Source organism: Tupaia chinensis, unplaced genomic scaffold (assembly GCF_000334495.1).
Source record: "Tupaia chinensis unplaced genomic scaffold, TupChi_1.0 Scaffold000039_1, whole genome shotgun sequence".
NCBI classification, from domain to species: Eukaryota; Metazoa; Chordata; class Mammalia; order Scandentia; family Tupaiidae; genus Tupaia; species Tupaia belangeri.
The window spans coordinates 1,163,732-1,186,803 of NW_006159494.1; the positions used below are offsets into that span (position 1 = coordinate 1,163,732).

At 37.9% G+C, this 23,072-nt stretch overlaps 1 protein-coding gene and 1 non-coding gene across 2 annotated transcripts in view; one reads left to right on the top strand and one right to left on the bottom strand.

The window, feature by feature from the left end:
• Nucleotides 1-23,072, bottom strand: part of CPE (carboxypeptidase E) — a 122,460-nt gene that overhangs the window by 84,128 nt on the left and 15,260 nt on the right.
• LOC114008220 (U6 spliceosomal RNA) lies at nt 13,966-14,072 on the top strand. The gene has a single exon (XR_003549775.1). It is a non-coding gene; the product is annotated as a U6 spliceosomal RNA (small nuclear RNA).

The following is a 23,072-nucleotide window of genomic DNA, read 5'->3' on the forward strand; positions in this document are numbered from 1 at the left end:
GTTTGAGTCCTGACCTGGTCGCTTGGAAATCATGCCAGGCCCATGAGCATGCACGCCCAAGATCCCAGAAAGAGATTAGAGGAGAAAGGATTGAGGTGTGGCCATCACCTCTGAGGGGTGATTTCTCACTTTCCCTCTCAGTGTCTCTGTCCCTCTCTCTCTCTGGTGAGCACACATGCCCTAAGTCAAAAACCTCTTTTAAAAAGAAAATAATAACTTGAAATACATGTGTAATTTTTCATAAAACATATTTTCCATGAACCTTTTGAAAACCCCCTGGAATATATATGTAAATGTGTATGTGTGTATATTTGTGTGTGTTTATGTATAAATCACTGTGTGTGAGTGTGTGTACATTGTATGTATTTATATTATCTAGGTTATTTTTATCAAATATTTCTTCAAACAAATATGTAGTCTCTTAATATTTATCAGATTATCTGAATACTCTGTAGACTATTAATACACACACACAATTCATGTAAAATGTTATTTTTCCTTACTCAAAAACTATTTTTAAAAGCATATTACATTATATTTTCTTCCTTAAAAACTATTTTTAGAAGCACAGTAAATTTGGCTTTTTAAATAAGAACACTTGACTTTAAAGTGTATACAGATATACTCAGATTATTAAAATGCATCCTTCTTTAAATCAGATCATCCTATTCATTATACAGTCCTTAGAAATTTATTCCTTTGTTTTCACTTGTCACTTTAAAAAAACTTTCATTGGAATGAAATATATTTTATCCAAAGATGCAGAACCATTTTGAAGATACATTCATTCTGATCATTTATAGATAAGACTCTCTTTTATTATTTTTATATGCTTTTGTCATAGGGTATGTGCACGCACTAGAAAAAGAAAGAGAGAGAGACAGTGAGAGGGAAAGTGAGAAATCACCCCCCAGGGAGGTGGCCACACCACAATCCCTTCTCCTCCATTTTCCTCCTGGGATCTTGGACATGCATCACACATGCCCAGCGTGAGTTTCAATCCACCAGGTCTGGGACTCAAACCATGGTCAGCCACGTGGGAATCCAACAACATAACTGCTACACCATCTGTTGGTTCCAATAAAACCCTCTTTAGGTAATAATTCCTCAAGTTATTTTAGTAACTTATGAACAATAAAGGCTAAACATGCAAATTATATAGTTTTACATTTAAAAAATCCTAAATCTTTCCTCCATCTTATTTTTGCTATTATATTGAAGGAAAACAAGTATATATCTTATGAGAAAACAACAAAACCCTGACTTTTTTTTTCCCAGTATGCTATAAGCAAGTTCAGGAAATATTTAAATGGAATGTTCTTCACATCCATATTAAAATAGAATACTTCTCAAATGCTATTAATAATTTAGCTTAGAATAGAATCATAAATATGTATGAATGGAAGATCACTTGCTCTGTCCCTATGCTCAGGAGCACCTTTGACTAAGCATTTTCAGAAAAATAAACCTCTGCCCAATTTTCTGGTATCTCCAGGCCAGAAGCTCTGAGAAAGACAAAGAAAAGGCTTAAATGATATTTTCTAGGACCTCAAGAGCTGTGTCGCTTGCCCTCTCCTTTGTGTCCCCACAGCAATCTGTTCATACCTACTTCACGGCACTTAGCATGTGCTCTAATTAACTATTTACAAGTGAATTGCCCACACAAAAGCTTCCGAGGCATTTTAGTGATCCCCACCAATTCTCTGAGAAAGAAAGCTCAGAGGTGTTAAGGAACTTGTATAAAGTTTCAAAGGCAGTAAGTGATAAAGCCAGAATTCACTGGATCCAGAGCCCCCTCGAATTCTTCACTGTACTCTGTGCCCGACAGCTAGTATCACCCCTTCCAATGCTGGTGCTCAAGAGTGACGGCTAATTGATCAAATAAAAGGATGCATCACATTCTGGGATTCCATGCTGGGTGCTGGACAAGATCCCCGTGCTCTCTCTACCTGCTCTCCTGCCCTCCAGCTCAGGGATTTCCTAACCATGAAGGCCGTGGTGAATGTGCAGCTAGTCACTGCCGAGAGGTGGCAGCTAGGTGGAGACTAGAGAAGGAACAGAAATAGTCGCTTAAGAAAGAAGAGTAGGGGCTGGGTGGTGCTGCAGAGGCTCAGCCATAATGCATCTCTCTGTGGGGCAAACCTGTGTGAGAAGGTTCCCAGCTCGGGTCTGCAGAACTCCCTGAACACACTAGGCATGCACGTCCATGGCTGAAGCCGAGAGTAGAACAATTGTGAAGACTATGTTGGAGGTGGCTCTCTCACTGTCTGTCTCTGTTTCTTTTTCTCTCTCTCTCTCTTTCTTTCTCCCTGTGTCATAAAACAAAGGAATAAATAAACTTAAAAAAAAAAAAAAAAAAGAAAAGAAAGAAACAAGGATAGATTGGTAGGTGGGTGGGAGAATGTCTGAAGCAGAGAAAATAGCATATATAACAGGTAAGAAGCAAGAAAGAGAATGTCTTGTTAAAGTTAGAAAAGTTTGGGGCCTGCAGTTGGCATAATGGCTATGTCACTGGACTCCCATGTAGTCGACCGTGGATCGAGTCCCGGACCCAGTGGCTGAAACACACACCAGGCGTGTGTGCATGCGTGCCTAAGATCCTGAGAGGAGAATGGAGGAGAAAGGATTGCGGCGTGGCCATCCCCCCTGGGGGGTGATTTCTCGCTTTATGTCTCTCTGTCTCTCTCTGTCTTTCTGGTGAGAGCACACATCCTACAGCAAAAACTGCTCCAAAAATAAATAAATAAAGTTAGAAAAGTTCAGCAGAGCCAGAATTTAAAGAGGAGAGAGGAAGTAGCAAGTGATGAAGCTGTAAAGATATGTGGAGACCCACCGAGAAGAACTTCAAGAGCATGTTAAGGAGTTTGAGTTTGGTCCTACATGTACACGTGACCTCTTCTGTTTAACACATTTATGAACCTTAACTGTCAGGCTGGCTAGAGCCCAAATGTCCCCTAAAATCTCTTAATTCTGTTGTTTGTAGAGAGTATTCCAGTATAAAAGTTGCCACTTGGGTGTAGGTTTGAAACCTTTGAAAGACATGGACCAGCCATATAGCACAGTGGTTAAGCACTGCGCAATGGGAACCAATCCCATATGACCAACTGAGGTTCAAATCCCAGCCCAGGGGGCTTGGAAAACACACTGGGCAAGTGTGCATGCATGCATAGAACCCTGAAGGGATGGAAAATGGAGACTGGATCACAGCATGACCACGCCTCATGAAGGAGTGCTTTCTCTCTCTGTCTCTCCTTCTCACTGGCAAGCACAAGAGCCCTCTAGTAAATAATTAAAGCAAACAACAAACAAGAAAACATATTAACTTATTAATTTATCTCAGCCACTAAGAAGCCATTTACTGTACCAAAACTGTTACTAATGATTACGAAAAAGATAGTTACTTGTGGACAAAAAAAGGTTTTCATTTTAAAGAAGGGATTTCATTAAACTGGAGAAATTCAGAGACACGTCGCAGCTCCTCTCTTTCCCACATTACTCTTCTCTCCACTCATTCAGTAAAAAAGAAAGAGAAAAAGAAAGAAAGAAAGAAGAGGACCAGCAGAGGCCGTAATGGTTATATCACTGGACTCCCACTTAGTTGATCATGGTTCAAGTCCCAGACTCAACAGCTTGAAATTCACGCCGGGCACATGTGCGTGAGTGCCTAAGGCCCCGCGAGGATAATAGAGGAGAAGGGATTGCAGTGTGGCCATCACCTCGGGGGGTGATTTCTCACTTTCTGTCTCTCTCTGTCTTTCTGGTGAATGCACAAGCCCTATAGCAAAAACCTCTCTAAAAAAAAAAAAAAGAGAGAGAAGAAAGAAAAGTGGTATTCTGCTCAAATCAACAACAGCAGATGTAGTGTTTCATTGAGTGGAAGCAAAATCCACTGAACTACTTACCACATCCTGTAATAAAAGCACACTTTTCACTCTGAATTTTTATTATTTTTTGTTGCACAAGCCATTTGATCAGACGAACACAACGTGGTAGTGATTTGTCTTACAGCCCTACAGGTATCTGGATAGCCATGAGAAAATGCCCTCAAGCATACCACAAGGGTTCCATGTGGCCACACTGAAAAAAAGGGGGAAGCTGATTTCCCATCTTCTTCTCCTCGGGAGTAAAGAGAAGCTGCATTCACGGACCAAGGCTGTTCTCCGTCACTCACTTCATAATTTATACGGCAGTGACTTGCCAGTTATGCAGCACATGAAGTATACCTACCAGGGGATCGACTGAGAGCTCTGTGGAGTGAGGTAAAGTAAATAAAACAAAGGCTCAGGGAAATGGAGCAAAGAGTGGGGGAAGGAGAGAGAGCATGAAAGAGGAAGAGAAGGAAGGAGGGATAAGGAAGAAAAAGTTGACAGAGTCCATTTTTAAATAACAAGTCCTAACAACATCTCCTTTTTTAGTTCCTTTGTTTTAAAATTTGCTATAGGGTATGTGCACTTGTCAGAGAAAGAGAGACAAGGAGAGAGAGAAAGCACAACCAGGCAAGATGACCATGCCACAAACCTTTCTTCTCCACTCTCCTCTCAGGACTTGGGGAATCCGCATACATGTGTCTGGTGGTGTTTTGTTTTGTTTTGTTTTGTTTTGTTTTGTTTTGTTTTGTTTTTAAGCTGCTGGATATGAGGCTCAAACTATGCAGTTTGTGGAATCCAGTCACCTTAAACCACCACACCACCTGCTGGTCCAGATAACACTCCTTTGATGCTACTAAAATTTCTTTTTCCAATAATACCCTTTCTAAAAATAATTTCTTTTCCACAGGAAATAAAGAGAAAACATGAGAAAAATTTTTCTCCTAGAATGGAAAAAGAGGTCAACTCTCAGAAACAACAAGCCAGCTTTCGATCTTAAGTAATATTGTGGTCAAGATCCCCTAGGTAATCATGAAATAATCACTTCCCTATTTCCTGTGGACTGAAAAGACTACATAACATCCTCCATTCACCATCCTTGCTGGGCCTAGATTTATCTATTAATGCAGCTAATGAATTACCTTTGACACACTCTAAAACCTGGCTTTCTGCTGAATTATTATATGCCTCAAATCCTGAAGCATGCACAGAAAAAGGAACCACAAAGCACATGCGTGTGTATACAAACACACACATACACACTCCCTCTCTCCCTTTATAAACCTAAGAAGCATAGTAGTATCATAAATGAATAGAAAATAAAACTAATTTTTAATAAGATTTTCTCATTCTCTGGACTAATCTTGGGATTTAAATTATGCCCTTAAAATATCTTCTAATAAATTATTCTACCATTCATTTTGGATAAATGGACCAAATTGCAAAGACAAATTTAGTCCCTTCACCTCTGTTATCTTTTTTTTTTAATGGTTGCAAATTTATAAGACCTCAGCCTCTTAAATCAAATATTACTGAGTTTCTATTTCAGTGCATTATAGGATGACAAGATTTCAAATGTGTAATAAAAATAAATCACCACTAATAGCTGGGCTTTGGTAGCTGAGAGTTACTGATCTCTGTCATATACTCACCTCAATCAGGGTGTGATTTTCTACTTTGGGCATAACTGTGAGAAGTATCATTAATAATCAGGCTGCATTTAAAAAGAGTCCAGTTCCTAGTCCTGAGATTCAGTAATTTCTGTGACCTTTTACAAACTGAAATTGTATGTTTTTTTATATAGCTCAAGATTGATCCATTAAGATCCCTGATTACAAAACAAAGAGGAAGAAAAAGAAAAAAGAAAGAGAGAAAGAGAAAAAGAAAGAAAATAGAAGAGAGAGAGAAAGAAAGGAAGGAAGGAAGAAAAAGAAAGAAAGGAAAGAAGGGAAAATAGCCTTGTGTGGTTGACAAAACTATTAGGTTGTCATAAAAGTCATGATGTATTTTGCATAGAAAAATATAGAAAAATACATCATGATTTTTCCAATAAGCTAAAACCTTAGTAAGTGGGGGAAATTATACATAATCCTGAGATTCTATAAATACCAACAGCGAGACTGCAACGAAGTTTTACAGAATTCAACAATATGAAAGGTCCTGGATGAGCATAAAGTAGAAATAAAACAATTCAGTAAAGACTGGCCCATCCACGTTAGATCAAGGATGATACCACCACAGTATTTCATAGCTTCTTAGAAAGGCATTGACATGCTGATGTCATTGATAATTCTCTATCAGCATTTCATTTGTACACTGAAAGACTCAATAAAAAAAAAATCATTAAAATAAGTCCATTCTTTCTTTTTAGTCTCTCATACAAACGGCATCAATTCACTGAACCTGACTGTGGAAAGTAAAGGTGGCTAGAAGATTCTAACCAGCCTCGTCCACGTTGCTTTCCTATATTTAATGTAGTCATCTGCTGACTGCTCTCCCTGCACTTCTCACATCAGCAATTCCAGAACTGTCACCTTTTTACAATGAGCTTGCTCATGCACTCACAACCTTGGCTGCCCTAGGCATATGAGTGGAAAAACAGATGACCCCTACCTCACACCATATTAAAAAAGTAACTCAAAATGTATCAAAGATTCAACTGTTAGCTAAAACTGTAACACTTTTTAAAGAAATCATAGTTATTAATCTTTTGACTTTGGGTTAGGCAATGGTTTATTAGATAATACAAAGAGTACACAAAAGAGTAACAACAAAAAATAAATAGACTACATCAAAATTTAAATCTTTTGGGCTTCAAAAGATTCCATCAAGAAGGTAAAAAGGGGGACCAGCAGTTAGCGTAATGGCTATGTTGCTGGACAGCAGTTCGAGTTCCGGACACAGCGGCTTAAACTCACACCAGGCATGTGTGCATGCATGCCCAAGATCCTGAGAGGAGAATGGAGGAGAAGGGATTGCAGCGTGGCCATCCCCCCTGGGGGGTGATTTCTCACTTTCTGTCTTTCTGTGTCTCTCTCTGTCTTTCTGGCAAGCACATGCACCCTATAGAAAAAAAACTCTCCTCCCCTCCCCCCAAAAAAAAGTAAAAACGGCCAACTATGTGGCACAGTGGTAATGCACTGCTCCTGAGAAACTGAATTCTTTATTTTTTTCTGGAGAGGTTTTTTTCTGCTACAGGGTGTGTGTACTCACCAGAAAGAGAGAGACAGAAAGCGAGAAATCACCCCCAAGGGGATGGCCATGCCACAATCCCGTCTCCATTCTCCTCTCAGGATCTTGGGCATGCAAGCACACACACCAGTGTGAGTTCAGATCCAGGACTTAAACCACAGTCAACTATATGGGAGTTCAGCGATAAAGCCATTACACTAACTGCTGGTCCCGAGAAGGTGGATTCTACATGGACATGGCAATCCTGGTTCAAATCCCTGGCCCAGTTCACATGAAACACACTAGACACATATGTGAGTGCCCAGGATTCAATGAAAATAGAAATGGAGGAAGGGGATCATGGCATTCCCAACCCCATGGAGTGTGCCAAGTCTTTCTCTCTCCCTCTCTCTCTCTCAAATGTGTTTGTACATGCATTCTATCATTAATGAATCAAAAATGTTAAAAGAAGAAGAAAAAGTCCACACAATGTAAGATTAGTTTTATGAATCACATATCTGATAACAGACTGGGTTCCAGAATATATATGAAACTCTTACAACTCAACAATAAAAAAGATAAATAGCCCAATTAAAATTGAATAGACATTCTCCCAAAGATGATATATACACAAACAATAATTATATGAAAAGATGTTCAATATCATAAGACATCAGGGGAATGCAATAAATAATAAAACATCACCCTCTCTCAGTAGGAGAGTTGTACTCAAAAATCACAGCGAATAAGTTAATGAGGATGAGGATAAGTGGGAACCTTCATACAACAATGATGAGAATGTAAAATGAGACTTCGAAAAACAGCCACTTTGGAAAACAGTCTGGCATTCTTAAAAACAGTTAAACAAAGGGTTACGATATATCCCAACAATTTCACTGCTAGGTATATACCATATATCCGCACAGATAGTTGCACATGAATATTCATAACAGCATTGTTCTTTTTTTTTTTTTCTTTTGCTATAGGGCACGTGAGCTCACCAGAAAGACAGAGAGACAGTGACAGAAAGTGAGAAATCACCCCCAGGGGAGACGGCCATGCCGCAATCCCTTCTCCTCCATTCTCCTCTCGGGGTCTTTGATATGCACGCACATGCACCTGGCATGAGTTTAAACCACCAGGTCCGGGACTCGAACCATGGTTGACTACGTGGGAGTCCAGCGACATAGCCATTACGCCAACTGCTGGTCCCTACAGCATTGTTCTTAATAGCCAAAAAGTGAAAACAACACACATCTCTATTAATAGATGAGTGGTAAATAAAATATGATATATCCATATAATAAAACGGTTTTGGGCAATAAATATAAACAAGGTACTAATATGTGCAACATGGATGCACCTTGAAAACATGGGCATGCCCGTCAGTGCAACCAGCACTTCAGGTAGACCCAGGACAAGAACCCAGAGCCTTCCCATGTCTCCAGCATCGTGCAGCAAAGCTTCTACTGGCTGTGCCACCTCAACTGAGCCTGCGTGATCAGATTTATATGCCATGCCTAGAATGGGCAACTCTACCGAGTCAGAAACTAGATAAGTTCAGTGGCCTAGGACTGGTGAAGAAGAGTTTGGAGGAAATGAGAAATGAAGAGTGATTGCTGGTGGGTCGGGGACTTCTTTTAGCAGGGACAAAAATGCTCTAAAATTATGCTACTGGCTGCCCAATTCTGTGAATGCTAAAGAACATTGAATTTTATCATTTAATTGTGTGTTTTTCACCTGTGAATTCTCTGAATAAGGCTGGCATAAAATAATAATAGCCATGGTTCAGCTATTTGAATAAAAGAGGAAAGTGTCAGGTGGGAGCTTAAGAACAGCACAACTCTGAAATCCCAGGGAAGAACTGTGAAATCCGTTTGATTATATTTTCCTTAACTATAACAAATCAAAAAAGAGAACACAAAAGATGAAAACCAAATTAAAAACATGAATTACAAGAGCCTTCCAACTTCCTCTTTTTATGGCATTAGCGAGCCAGAAAACACATTCCCCACGGCATATGTTGCAACTGAAATGGTGTTCAACAATAAAACCATTGTCACATTTATAGTAGTGACAGGAGATTAGATCTGGGGCCCTGGTGGTGATCTCTTCCAACTTTCAAATTTGACAAAAATAGGCTTCTCTAACATTTTTCATACCGTTCCACACTGTTCCCCAACAGTACGCAGACGTTAGTTTTTACTTAATGCAGTTATAATAAATTGCCTTCCGGAATATGTATCTCATGGCTTCAAGAATGTGGGATTTTTTATTTGAAATTTCTTATAGTGTCTTCTTTTCACGCTTAGCTGATGTGAACTTTTCTTTGTTGTAATGGTAGGCGGGGATGTTTCCCTTGTGATATGCACATACCATAAAGCTTTTAATAGCTTGCCCAGACAGCCACAAAGAACTAGGAGAAAATCAAATAGCAATCAAAAACTCTTCATAATCATCACTAATTTTTAGCAGGTGCTGACTTTTTAAATATTTTTTCTTTCCTTTTCCTTTCTTCATTTCTTTTCTTTATTAATGCCAGAGGGTCTGTGCACACACAAGAGAGGGAGAAAGAATGCACCCTTCAATGAGGCCTACTTACATCACAATCCTTTTTCTTCAAGTATATCCTATACGTCACAGGCATGAGATAGACATCAATTCTGCTCCCTCACGAGAATGCCGCTGAATCACTGAGCTATATGGCCGGCCCTGAGTTTAAATCTAAAGCCCAAATTCGATGTGCCTACATTTCAGTTCAGATCAAATATTCTCTAATGTATGCTTGCTTTGAAAACCCCAAAATCGAAGATGAACCTGGCATTTTACACTGCAGACTTCAAAACAAGAGTCTATTCCAAAAATGTTTGAATTATTTTTTAAAACGTAGGCATTTCCTCCTTCCCATTTTTCACCTTGCCAGATTCCTTAGGTTTCCATATGGACACGTTCCCTTTCAGTGGAGAGTCACTCTTCCTGTGATACACTTGTAAGTTAAGATTACCATTCAGAAGGTATCACAGAGCAGGCCAGAGTCATTTGAAGTGTAAACATCCTTCAAGAATAAATTGTTTATCTCAAAAATTCTCTGTAACTATGAAAATAGTAAAGGCTTTTTATATAAGAGACCAGATATTAACAAAATTAATTCGCATCTGAAGAGACAAATGAGTATTTAGGTAAGCACTGAGCAAATCAGGCTGATGGTGTCCACCTCCATCATTATTATTATTATTATTATTATTAGTTTAGATTTCTGCCCTAGGGTGCATGTGCTTGCCAGAGTAAAGACAGATGGAGAGAGACAAAGTAAGAAAGCAAGCTGGTCCAGGATTTGAACCACAGTCAGCCATGTGGGTATCTAGCACCTTAGCCACCATGACACCTTGCTGGCCCCACAGCCCTTTCTTGAGAGTTTCTCGTCCCATGATTTTTATGACACTGAATTATAGCCACCATCTCTCTTTCTCTGTTTCTACTTTCTCTGGCCCCTCTAATCTTAAAAATGTTGGTGTATTCGAAGGTTCTGCCCTGACACTTCTCCATGGTCTGTTCTCCCTACCTCAGTGATCACAGCATTAATCACTGCTTTCCTCTTCGTCCGCAGGCAAATGACTCCTAAAAATCCTCTGTCCTCAAACTCTCCCTTAAAATAGAAATCTTCATTTCAAATTAATGACTGTACATCGCTCTTCAGGTAGGAAGTCCAGAAAACCTCCCTAAATCTGTCAAAAGTATGCACTACCTTTACTTAAATTAGCAACTCATAGATTTTCTATTTCTATTCATTGCCAAACAAGTACATTCTAAACCCTCTGCTTTGCATTAAAGACATCCATGACATGCCCAAAGTCTATCTGTTAAGATTTTCCTTCCTCTCCATGTAGAGCGAGCTCCAAGGACAAAGTGATCTGTTGGTTTCTCTGAATGTTACCTTGGAACCTGCTCTTAAAAAGACTGGAGGTACAGTGGTTGACGTGATGGCTAAGGCACTGGACTTCCACATGGTTGATTCAAGCCCCAGATCTGGCAGCTTGAAAATCATGCCAGGTGTGTGTGCCAAAGTGCCCAAAATCCAAGAAGGAGAGTTGGGGAGATGGGACTGTGGCATGGGCATCCCCCTTGGGAGATGATTTCTCACTTTCCTTCTCTCTATCTCTCTGGCAAGTGCACACACTCTATGGCAAAACAAAAACAATAAATAAATAAAAAGACTGGAGTTACACCAGGGCTGATAGCTGGTGTGGAGGTTAAGGAATGGTCCCACATGGCTGACGTCACAGTTCAAGTTCTGGACCTAGTGGCTTTGAAATGCTAGACTCATATGCATGCATTCCCAAAATCCTAGGAAAAGACTGGAGGAGAAGGGATTGTAGAGTGGCCATGCCCCCCAGGGAGTGATTTCTCACTTTCTCTCTATCTCTCTCTCTCTCTCTCTCTCTCTCTCTCTCTCTCTCTTTGTCTCGTACATGTGCTCTATAGTAAAAATCTAAAAATGTGCCCTATAATAAAAATCGAAAAAAAAAAAAAGAAAGAAAAAAAAGCCTGGGTTATAACACTGATAAATGCTGTTGTTTCTCCTGGAACTCTTTCTTTTATTGATCAAGATTAAGGACAATCAGGTCTACTTATTCTATAGATATTTCTTGGTATCCTCAATAAACGCATTCTCCTCCATTCTTTAGTCCCAAATTTCTCTTCATATTCTTTGAAAGTTCTTGCTTTACATATTGTCTTAATTATTATTATATGTATCTGATGTATATGTGTCTTATTCTTCCTACTATACTGGAAACTCCTTAAAAATTGACTACATCTGGGAACCAGCAGTTAGCGTAATGGCTATGTCGCTGGACTCCCACATAGTCGACCGCGGTTCGTGTCCCGGACCCGGTGGCTTAAAACTCACGCCGGGTGCGTGTGCGTGCGTGCCCAAGATCCCGAGAGGAGAATGGAGGAGAAGGGATTGCGGCGTGACCATCCCCTCTGGGGGGTGATTTCTCGCTTTCTGTCTCTATGTCTCTCTCTGTCTGTCTGGCGAGCGCACGCGCCCTACAGTGAAAAATCTCTCCAAAAAAAAAAAAATTGGCTACATCAGGACTAGCAGATGGTGTAATGGTCACATCACTGGACTCCCATGTAGACCACAGTTCAAGTCCCAGACCCAGAGGCTTAAAACTCACACTGGGCATGTGTGCACGTGTGCCCAAAATTCTAAGAGGAGGACAGAGGAGAAGAGATTGAGGCATGGCCATCTCTCCTGGGAGGTGATTTCTCACTTCCTTTTTTTTTTTTTTTTTTTTTGCCTCTCTGTCTCTCTGGTGAACATATGCCTTATAGCAAAAATCTCTTTTAAAAATTGGTTACATCTTATAATAGATATATATCAGATACTTATTATTTAGAATTGATAGTTATAATTATTATAATAGATGCATCTGACATCCTTACATATTCTACTTTAAAATCTATTATTTTTATTACAAACAAATCTGACAACTATTCATGCTCTGATATATTAAACATGTTCAATAATCATTATTTTTAAATATACCTCTACATTACAGACACATAATGTAAGACAACAGTTTAATCATGTTAATTAATTTTTAGCCCTATACAAATTAAGGTCTTGTAGTGGACTATATTTAGGCAATTAAATTTTCCTAACAGAAGTAAACTCAACAGTAAAATCTTTTAATTCCTAGTGTCTATCCAGAATCATGAATTAATTGGCAATAACAGGCAGCGATTTAAAGTGGAACTTCTTAGTCACTGATTGGTCAAAATAACTAATGCCTGCAAAACATATTCTTAACTCCTCCGAGTATATCATCTCGTATTCTTTGTCTAACAGAAATGTACCTTTAAATACAGCTAATGCCAGATGGTCTCCTCAATAAAAACAGCAGGAGCTAACATATTAATGCGACTCAGCAAGCAAGTGTGTAGACACTCAACCAATGAAATCAGTCCTCAGTTGCTAAGCCATTCTGTCACCATGGCAACACCTACTTCAAGAAAAATATTGGATTTTCAAGTCCACTGAGCCACCCTTCTTAAAATTTCAGATCCTCCAAGCTATGATAACCAGATCCGTTAGCTAAAGTAACTGCCTAGGTTGTCTCAAGTTAGGAATGTTTTGAATAGTCATTTGCACCTCTATTTTCAAATATTTATTTACATTCAGTTTCTAACTATCTTGATTTCCTAGCTAAACATACTCCACTTAAAGGTGTCTATATATGCGTATGTACATGTTCTTGTAGGTTAACCAACTAAACGTAAAGACAAAATGTTAATATCTCAGAAAACTTTCACTGGTACATGCTTTACATGTTTACTAACATTACATCTGATTTAAGTGAACAGTGCATACGATAAGTAGCGTCGAAAAGATCAGAATGATATTTTTATTGGCACCAGCCTCTAATTCATCTCATTTTCAAAATAATAATTACATTTTATTTTTAATACAATTCCATTATTTATTAGAAATGATCATCTGTGTCATAAAAGGGGGATAATCTTGTTTTACCTCTTGACAACACGGAGACCCTAAAATAGCATTTGGTAATAGACTGTGGACTCGGGAAAGTGGGCAGAAGGTATGCTTGTTTTTATTTTCTTAAGAGTTATTTATTTAAATTTACTTATAATTATTATTGTTATTTAACTTGCTGTAGGGAGCATGCACTCACCAGAGAGAGTGAGAGAGAGAGAGAGAGAGAGGAATAGGGAAAGTGAGAAAGCAAGCTGCCAGGTCTGGGGCCCAAACTGTGGTTGACCATGTGGGGGACCAACACCTTAACCATCATCCCACCTACTGGCCTCCAAGGTATGTCTGTTTTGAAAGCGTAACAAGAGGATGTCTAAGAATGTAGTAGCAAAACATCCCGCTCTAATCACATGGCAAGAAGAATTTCCCATACTCTCTTCAACAACACGCATACTACAATTGTAATGATACAGAGAAGATTAGCATGGCCCCCGTGCAAGGATGACACGCAAATTCATGAAGCGTTCCATATTTTTATATGTGTGATTAAATGTAATATTAAATAAATAATAATAAAAAGAATACAAATTTTTCCAAGGGACTGGCAGGTGGGTTGTGGTTAAGGGCAATGGACATCCACATGGCCAAACACAGTTCAAGTCCCAGACCTGGTGGCTTACTTTCTCACTTTCCCTCTCTCCCTCTATCACTCTGTCCCTCTCTGGTCAAATTTAAAAATAAATAAATAAATAAAGTTTAATAAAATAATTCTTAAAAAGAAGAATTTCCTAAAAAGGGAAGGGAGAGGGGAAGGAAGAAAAGAAACTAGTTTCAGAAAGGAGGACAAAACGCCTTTTGACCAGAACTACCATCTTCCAGTAATTAACCAAAAGGACGAACACAAAGGGAAAGAAGAGAAGCACCCAATATAGGTTCTCTAGGCCTCTTAGAAAACATGGGGTGGTCACTTCTGGGTATCTACCCAAAGGACAGGAGAATGCTCAGTCAGAAAAGTGCTTGCACATCAACGTTTATTGCAGCATTACTCACAATTGCCAAGACATGGAACCAACCTAAATGTCCACAAACTGATGAATGGATTGGAAAAGTGTGGCATATATACTCTATGGAATACTACTCAGTCATAAAAATTAACAAGACCCTGGCATTTGATAGAAAGTGGTCAGATATGGAGGATCTATTGCTGAGTGAAGTAAGCCAGGCTATGAAAGAAAGGTATACTAAAGCGCCAGCCTGCTCCACCAGAGAAGTACACTGTGAGAACCAATGGAAAGAAGCCTGAGCTACTGGAACCTATTCCCTATGAATTCATGGCATGATAGGTGTTAAAAATAAACTAATCTATGGTCTATTAAAAATAAATAAATAAAGGAGGACAAAATAAACAGGCAATATATGGATTCCATATATTTATTTAGCAATGTAGCTATATATCCATATATATTCTGGTTTAGCCACTTACAGAGACAATGTTAAACAAATCACCTAATCTCTCTAGGCCTCACTTTTCTGTAGAACAAAAGTAATAATTGTGCTAGCCTATAGGGGTTCTGAGGATGAGCTAAGCCTTCCAACAGTGCATGGCAGATATACTAACCATTATCTAAAGGGTCTTTTAAAAGATCTTGAAAACATGTGCAATACAAAAAATCTATGCATGGACTTTTTCAAATTTTTCATCAAAATAAATAGGTACATTAATTTCATTTTTCCACAGTCTTGTTGAAGTCCCCTCATATGTATATGAGCAAAAATATAAAGTAAATCCATGTTATCTTCACAACCTTTAAGCATTTTTTACTTACTCTATTTCCATGTTTAAACTTTCTTTTGTAACTGATACTATGACTTAATGCTTTTCACTTTCCGTTGGGTTCACTTTCTTTTTTATTTTAAATGTTACATTTCTGTCTGTCTGCATGTTTCTTTTTTAAAATGTGAATAATTACATTTTATTAAATGCTAAGAGTAGAGTACATATATTTTTAATTATTTTATAATTTATAGACAAGTAAACTGTGTCTCGGAAAAACTGACTGTGTCTGAAAGTGTTGGCTAATATAGGAAAACATTGTTTAACTACAAGACTTCCTTTTCTTTTTAAAAAAAAAAAATTTGCCACGGGGTGCACTCACTCTCTGGAGAAGGACAGAGAGCAAGCAAGAGAGGGAAAGCAAGAAAGCAGGCTTCATGGGGAATGGTTAAATCATAAGTCTGCCCCCTCCAGGTCTCCCTCTTTTCAGGATTTTGGGTGCTCATTCGTACAGGCCTGACATGTTTTTCTTTTCTTTTCTTTCTTTTTTTTTTTTAAAAAAGATTTTGGTTTAGGGTGCATGAGCTCACCAGGTAATAGAGAGACAGAGGCAGTGAGAAGGAAAGTGAGAAATCACCCCACAGAGGGGATGACCACAACACAATAACTTCCCATCCATTCTCCTCCCAGGATCTTGAGCATGCACCCACATGTGCCTGGCGTGAGTTCCAAGCCACTGGGTATTGGACTCAAACCACGATAGGCTATGTGGGAGTTTAGCAACATGAACACTATGCCATCTGCTAGCATGTTTTTCAAGCCACTTGCGTTGGGTTCCCCACCCCCTTTTTTCACATTTTATTGATTCACGAAATATCTTAATTAATCTAAATAATTTCAATAGCAGTCATTAAATAGTTTTTTAATATAGTTTTTCATTTCAAGAAAAGTAGTTTTAGCTTTAATAAATCAAAATCAAAAAAATGCTAAGGGAATGAATTTGCTTAAGACTTAAAGCCAGGAAAGGTTAGGATTCTGTCCAATAATAGATAGAGGAACCTATCAACAGCTTAAAAGAAGACCAAAATTCTTTAATCTGGAAAACAAAGCATTGGGACCAGCAGTTAGCATAATGGCTATGTCACTGAACTCTCATGTAGTCGACCGTGGATCGAGTCCCGGACTCGGTGGCTTAAACTCATGCTGGGCATGTGTGCATGCGTGCCCAAGATCCCGAGAGAAGAGTGGAGGAGAAGGAATTGCAATGTGGCCATTCCCCCTGGGGAAATGATTTCTCGTTTTCTGGCTCTGTCTCTCTCTGACTTTTTGGCGAGCACAAGCCCTTTAGCAAAAGACCTCTCAAAAAAAAAAAAAAAAAAAAAAAAAAGAATAACTGAATGGATAAAAATCAATCTAGTTTTTTTCATTTACTTAAGAGAAGGGACTCCATATTAGAATTAGCCCAGTCCTCCGGTCCATACATGCAAGATTGTGTTCACAAACCTTCCACTATAAATTTATTATAATATTTCTACTTCCAAAATACTTCAAGCTTCTTCAAGCATTCTCTGAGGATTAAAACATTTCCTAACAGTCCTGCACCATCCTCTCTGTGTAAAATAAGATGTAATACCTTTGAACTACACATAATCCACAGGATTTCTCATTTCATTTCTAAACTGAATATATACATACTGATTTTTTTTTATTTCATAAATTGAAAGAAAAAGTGAGACAGAGAGACAGAAAGAGAGAATCTCCAAAAAGGTCTCAACACTACAATCCACCCCAAGCCTTCAACCAGCCCTCAGTTGGGGGCAATCACATACCCAGCATATTCAGGGAAGTCTTCAGACTTGAACCAGGAACTTTCTCATATACAGTTTCCTCATAGAGCATCACATTTTACCACTGTGCCACTGTATGGCCCCAAAGCTAAATATATATTTTACATAAAGCAAGAAACTAGATAAAATTTGGTCCATACTCTTTTTCATGATAATCCATTTACATAAGAGAATGTAGAAAAGGAACCTAAAAAGTCATTGTGGATGAGTCTGTCACAGAAATGACAGCGAATAAAACTATCCAATCAAGTAATCACAACAACGACTCACTGATCCTTGCCATCCATACAACTCCCTCCTATGCCTTTTTCCTACTCTCTCACTTGATTAGACTCTGGATTTTCATTTATACCCAAAGGTTATGAGTATGCATATATCAACAGGGAATTCAAGAAATTGTCTGAGGGACCAGCAGTTACCACAAAGGCTATGTCGCTGGACACCCATGTAGTCAACTGCGGTTCAAGTCCCAGACCTGGTGACTTAAACTCACACCAGGTGAGTGTGCGTGCGTGCCCAAGATCCCGAGAAGAGAATGGAGGAGAAGGGATTGCAGCATGGCCATCCCCCCTGGAGGGTGATTTCTCTCTTTCTGTCTCTGTCTTTCTGGTGAGCGCAGGAGCCCTATAACAAAAACATCTTTAAAAAAAAGAAAGAAAAGAAATTGAATAATTCATCCCAATTATTTCAACCAGAAATAATATGGTAATTAAAAGGAAAGTTATTTTAGCCCAAATTAACTGCAAAATTATCTCAAGTGTTTTCATTACATTACTAGCCCATTTCCTTTGAAATAAACATCAGCCTGTTCAGAATGTTTTTGCTTTCTAATATCCTGGCTATAAACTAAAAGCATAATATTGATGTATTACCTCATCATTTCAGTAGTGTTCCTTACAGTGCAAAAATCCAAACAAAAAATTTCACTTACATTTGTTCAATACGTATTTTTTCATTCTTACAATAATGCATATCAATACTTTCTGTACACTAATTTAAGGAGGCCATTTAGTCTAGATTTAATTCTATAAATAGTTATTTTTATTCAATGCTGTTTACTAAATATGCTCTACAATTTTAATCATTTTATAATAGTTTAATGTTTTTATAAGACATTCACAAATGTGGAAATAAAATCCTTTGGGAACTTGCTGATGGTGGGTTTGAAAAACATTCTCAAATGTGTGATCCCCTTCAGCCCAATAACTTTTTTCACATGAACAGATCAACACAAGTACTATTTCTTAAATGGAAACCTCGCCTAATTTTGGTTATTTAAATGCTCCACCCCTAACTTCCAACACAACACATGATTCATTCTGGACAGTGCATACAGACCTAGAGTTACCCTTACAAACCACAACACCCTCCCCAAAGTCCTCTCCCTGTGCTCATGTTTTCCCGGGACCAGGATTCCAACTTATAATATTTAATCAGGAACCTAAGACAGTACTGAAGATGTTCAGTGGAATGGGAGATGCCTGGCTTCAATTTCCTCCAAAAATTACTTTTATGTCTCACTGTACTGTAGTAAATATCTGATCTTTATTAATACGCTCTCTTCATTGTATTTTCACTTCTATGTAGTTGCCCTTCTTTGAACGATCTTGGATTTGTCTTGAAGCAAGATTTAATACTTCATCCCATCTCCCAAAGCCATCTATCTACTCCCCATAGGAGATTCTACTGACATCCCCATTCAACATTTCTGTTATCCCCAGTTTCCCTTCAGCTACCACCAGATAAGTCTCTCTTCCTCTCTCTCTCTATGGTCTCTGAATATGTCTCCCTCCTTTTTGTTCAATTTAACGCATTCCTCAGCCCCGAGGACCCAGCCTTCCAAAGAGTTCAAAGGGACAATTCCCCAATGAGAAAGCTTATTTCTTCCTAATGAGTAGATTCTACTGCCAAGAAAAAAAAAATCTGCATGTAGTTATAGCATGCTGGAGTGATTTATTTCAATTCTTTCCTCAGATTTTGCCATCCCAGGCCATGTACATCCCCTCTGACACACCCTTACCCATTTATAGTTCACAAGTCAGGAAGCTCTGCTCTAAGGAATTGAAAACATACTGATAAGTCACATTCCAGAAAACTCCCTCATGGACTCCAGCTCATGCAAACAGCTCATAAGCCTCCCATGACCAAATAAGAAATAGTTATGTGGTTATGTTCATTTCTCCGTCTGTGTACATTGTGATGAGAAACAGTCTAAAAAAACAGTGTCCAACTATCTATCAAGAAACAAGTTCCAGGCCTCCTAAGCTTTACAACCTTGGACAGGTTGTTTAATCTCTCTCTGAGTCTTGTCTTAGTCATCTATAAAATAAGAGAGCTCTTTCCAGCTAGGAAGAAAATATCTATAATTTGAATGCTTCAAAGTTCTATGAAACACTATCAAAGACTGGATTTATCATTAGACATAATTCAAAATAAATTTACCCTAATTTAAAACCTATAATTGGAAAGATGAGTTAAATACTAAATATTTCCTCATAGTGAATTTCACTCCCCAAAGCATCTGAGAAACGTGATCATTATTGGAGTAGATGACAAATGCAGCTGGAAGAACATTCTAAAACAGCTGCCAATACATGGAGAAAATATGTAGACTGAATTCTTCAATAGCTCAAAATACATAGCTTTTGTTGTTTTTCATATTTTCATTGTTTTTGGTTTTAAACATAAGGGTTTATTTTATTTGCATAGTCAAAACTGCTATATTTAACTGCTGGAAATTGGCTTAACAAAATCAAAATTACCTGATATCATTTTATTCAATTTCTATAGAGAATATTCATAACAGCTACCTACGGGGGGGGGGTGTAAGTATTGGTAACCAGTTGTTAGCTATTACAATCATTTAATGAAATTATAATCATGAAATATATCATAATATATAATACAACCATATTATAAGCTTAAGTTATGTGTATTACACACACACACACATATACACAGACATACACACACAAATCTAGAGTTGCTCTGTATATATATTATATATACAGAAAATGTTAATAGAATCTCTATTCAAATAGTTTACCATCCTGATGAGAGAAACCAACCTCAAAGGACATTACCGGAAACACGGTTTTCTAACAAAATGAAACTTTCACATGTTAGTGGACCATAGTTACCTGGCTCAATATTTACTGAATGCCTAAGTGTCAACATATTCAAGACAATGAAAAACAAAAGCAACAACAACAAAAAAAAAACACCAAAAGCATGACATAATCTTTGGTTTGCTTAGGAGAAGATTTTCTCTTCTATTTTGCATCTTTTTTTCAATCTTTTAAATCCTGCTCAAATCCTCACCTCCTCCTGAAAACCCTACCTTGATGATCTCTCTAGTAGAATTGCTAGTAGAATTAAAGTAAATACCTCTGTACTTAGTACTTGGTAAAATAGTGGTGTTTGCTTCTCCCTTTTGAAACATCTGTTTAATTTGCAGAACTCTGCTCATACAGTAAGCACTTAGTTATTGTTAATTAAACAAATACATCAGCACTACAAGCATAATAAAACATAAAGAAATTAAAGACACAATATTTCATTTACTGTCCTCTGCTACTCGGTTTTATTTCCAAATATGAATTAGTTTGAAAGGACTTCTCTCTGGTATTTTCCAAATGCCTAGTAAATGGATGTTTTTATTTTTTCTTAATGATCTGACCTAAAAGGGTGCTTTGTAACTGTGAGCTGTTAGTAGGGTCTTTTTGATAATAAAACCTTATTACCTTGGTCTGAGAACTGAGCACATTGTGGAAAATAAGGTAAGGGCTCCAAATGAGAGCTGTTTGGGCCTTTTGGAAATGTTGGCGGAGGTTTGAATGTTTCCCTTATGTGACTGTCTTTATGGACTCCATAAATACATTACTTTTATCCAATATATTTTTGAAAAAAATACCACCAAATCTCACTCTTCTGCACACTCATTTAAGAAACACATTCTCGTTCATTCCCTCTCTCTGTACACAGAGGTCACATAATTACAGCAACCAATGAGCTCAGCTTCAATAAAAACAGCAACAAAAATAAGAATTTTAAACTATTTAGGAAATGCCTCCAAATCTATGCTGAATTGACATTCTTGAAAGTTATAGGTAATTCTTAAAAAATAGAGTTTGTATAAATTGAAATTGAGTTAAAGAAGACAGGGAAATGTTTGTTAAAATACTGTAAGGAACTCCCAACTTGATCTGAATCTGCTATAAAATGCACACCCAGCAGTCTAAAAATAACGGGAAAAGTGTCTTTAAAAATAAATAACACATAGTTCAGGGTTTTTACTGCTAGAGCAAAATCTAAAATTGTCTTCAACATACCCACCAATTTAAACACATGAATCAAATTAATATACTCTTTTTAGTGAAGTTTATACAGTTCAATCCACAGTTATCCATAGAGAGCAAATAAATTTTTGAGGTACAGAAAGTGCTATACAACTCAGGGCTTCCCCATAGCCTACTGGTTAAGGGAGCCGCAACCCACATAGCTGACCCTGGGATTAGAGTGCCAGCCCTGGAGGCTTGAAAAACATGCAGGGCATGTGTATGTCAGCAGATGGAGAGGTGGATGAGAAGAGATTTCAATGTGACTATGCCACACTGTTGGTGCTTTCTCCCCCCACTCTGTTTCTCTCTCTCTCTGGTGAGTGCACACATCCTTGGGCAAGTTTAAAAAAAAAGTATATAAATCATGCATATGAAAATGTAAAACTCTATTAATTCCAGATGCTACAATGGACAGTGCAATGCTAGAACCAACCAAAGACCAGTTATGTATTTCAGGGAGGCTTCTCAGAAACATTCAACCCAGAGATTATGCTAATTTGAAAAATGCTAATGTGACGACAGCATATAGACTCCTTCCCATGCATGAACACAGAAAGAGGTGTTATCAAGTACTTCGCACATGTTCCACTCCTCCCAAATTTTCTGTCGTTCATGCATTTGAACTAAGAAATAGCAGCAAAAATTCTTCAGAAGAGGAAGCCTCTCTCCTTTAAGAGCCGAGCTCTGAGTCATGGCATGGAGAAACTAATGTTAAATGCAAGCATGTCGATGCCTTCGAGGGTGACTTGTGTGAATAGAAAAGAGTTGGAAATTAATTTTGTCTTTCAAAATCAATATTTACTTTACCAGTTACAAATTATAAATTCAAAATCCTAGTCTTCCCATAAGCATTTAAGTTCAGTTTCTAAATCTTTTTTTTTAATTATTATTTCTTCTATAAGCAGAAGAAATGGAGAGAGATACAGACAGACAGCATCCCCAAGAGGGTATGACAACACAGTCCACCTCCAGCCTCAGCCAGGCCCAGATCATAGTAAACATGCGCCCTGCCTACTCAGAGAAGCCGCTGGCATGAACCTGATACTTCCCATGTGGGTGAGCCTTACAGAGCTTCATGTTTTACTACTGTGCAACAATCCAGCTCTTACAAATCTTATTAAACTATTTACAAATAAAGCAGATTCGACACTCACCTAAAGAGAGATTTAAGCCACTTAGTTAATTTAATGGTCTTAAACATTTCAAACTATACACGCAAATTTCATATCTTCAATTCCTTTTTTAAGTACCTTGTGTGGCTGACAAAGACTCCAATTTCTTAAATAATATTTTATAATCAAATCAACAAAATTATATGGTAATTCATAAGTTCTTTCCAATACTGTATACAAACTTGTTAGAATAAGGACTCAGTAACACATTTTTCTAGTAATCACTTACAGGATTACTCTTTAGACTTTCCAATCTACCAAGTACCTTTAAATATTATAAGATACTTAGAATTGCAACTATATCCATATTGTTTCTAAATCTTCTTGGAGTTAAAGATTCTTACAATAACAACAACAACAAAAACAAACACTGTGTGATGTTACAAAGTTTTAGTGACCTCCC